The sequence below is a fragment of the Triticum urartu genome, chromosome 3 (genome assembly GCF_003073215.2).
Source record: "Triticum urartu cultivar G1812 chromosome 3, Tu2.1, whole genome shotgun sequence".
NCBI classification, from domain to species: domain Eukaryota; kingdom Viridiplantae; phylum Streptophyta; class Magnoliopsida; order Poales; family Poaceae; genus Triticum; species Triticum urartu.
The window spans coordinates 505,267,832-505,269,816 of NC_053024.1; the positions used below are offsets into that span (position 1 = coordinate 505,267,832).

Here is a 1,985-nt window from a genome sequence, read left to right on the forward strand (position 1 = left end):
GTCCACGCCGACCACGACGACGCTCCACAGAAGGTCCTTCCCCTGCTCACCCCCATCTCTGTTACCTTGTTTCCATCGCTGCTCTGCTAGTGTAGATCCACAGCCAAACTCCCATCGTAGCAAGCGGCCCCGTCGCGGGATCACAGTGGCCTGACCGAATGCAGGAAATGTGCCAATTTCTGTTGGACCTTATACAGCACAGGATGCTCTTTTCTTTTTTCCTTTATTAGTTCCTCAAGTTTAATTGTCGTGTTACTATTCTAGGAGTAGTCTTAGTTGATGCTTTATAGTACTGTGAAGAATTTTGTTTGCTGATGCTCAAAATCATTGTTTTACATATGTTACTTGTGATGTTCTGCTGGCTGAGATGTGCATGATCTGGGTGATGAAGACAATCGTTCGGATTCCCACTGATTTTTCATGATTATTACAACCAGATACTTCTGACGGATCATGCCATCTCTTGGACTACATATGTACTCCTTTATTATTGAGCAAATACTTTCCTTTGATTTTTTGCAAACCTCTTAGCAGTACTTTTTCTATCCTCTTTTTTGTGTTTTGCTGGCTGATGAGATGTGCATTACCTGGGTGATGAAGAAAATCGACGGGTCATGCCATCTCCTAAAGTACATTTGCACATTTTTACTGCTTTAGACTGAATGTACATGCATTCCTTCATTGGTTATGGACCTTATTGCTCATTGTGTTATGTTGGGTTGAACTACATGATTCCGGGTGATGAAGAAAATCGTTCGGATTCCCACTGATATTGCATGATTAGTGTAACCAGCTAATTCTGATGGACGAAACCATGTATTAGTTTCAGGTGAATCATAGCTTTGCTATTGCTTCATTTCATCTGATACAGGCATGAAATTGAACTGCACTTGATGCAGCGCCATTATGGTCCCTGAAATTAGCTTCTGTTATTGAATTTTTTATTTCCTCGCCTGAGAACAACAGTATCATCATATTCTACCAGTCCCTTTGTTTGTTTTTGTGAGCTTGCCTCTGTGGCTAGCACATATCATATGTGATCCATGATGTCTCTTTTCCGCCCACTGAAGCTTGGAGCAAAGTGGCATATTACTTTTGTGATAACTGAGAGAACTGCGAGGCTTTCTTTCCTACTTTGCCATATAATATTAGAATTAATACTATTTTTATTTGAAATTTGTTATTAGGCTATTAGCGCGAAACTTCCAAGTTATAACTATCCTTGCATTTCTTACTCCAATTGTGAAAGGACTATATATAGTCTGTGTGCTTCTGTGAATATATTTGAGTACATTTTTATCATGCTGCTGTAATATGTAATGTAGTTTTCGAAGCATGTCTGCTGTTGTAAGTTGCCGCTCTGTCTTAATGCATATGTTGTGGGGACTGATACGTCTCCATCGTATCTACTTTTCCAAACACTTTTGCCCTTGTTTTGGACTCTATCTTGTATGATTTGAATGGAACTAACCCGGACTGACGTTGTTTTCAGCAGAATTACCATGGTGTTGTTTTATGTGCAGAAAACAAATATTCTCAGAATGACCTGAAACTCCACGGGAGGTTTTAGAAAAAACAATAAAAAATCCTCGCCAAATATGAAGACCAGGGGGGCCACACACTTTCCACGAGGGTGGGGGCGCCCCCCCCTAGGGCGCACCCCCTACCTCGTGGGCCCCCTATTGACCCTCCGATGCCAACTCCAACTCTATATATTTGCTTTCGGAGAGAAAAAAATCAGAGAGAAGAAATCATCACGTTTTACGATACGGAGCCGCCGCCAAGCCCTAAAACCTCTCGGGAGGGCTGATCTGGAGTCCGTTCGGGGCTCCGGAGAGGGGGATTCGTCGCCGTCATCATCGTCAACCATCCTCCATCATCAATTTCATGATGCTCACCGCCGTGCGTGAGTAATTCCATCGTAGGCTTGCTGGACGGTGATGGGTTGGATGAGATTTATCATGTAATCGAGTTAGTTTTGTTAG

The 1,985-nt window shown here is 42.5% G+C and overlaps 2 pseudogenes; both read left to right on the forward strand.

The window, feature by feature from the left end:
- The first annotated feature begins 376 nt into the window (after positions 1-376).
- On the forward strand, positions 377-452 carry LOC125549659 (annotated as a pseudogene).
- Positions 453-732: 280 nt separating this feature from the next.
- LOC125549661 lies at positions 733-808 on the forward strand (annotated as a pseudogene).
- The last annotated feature ends 1,177 nt before the right edge of the window (positions 809-1,985 follow it).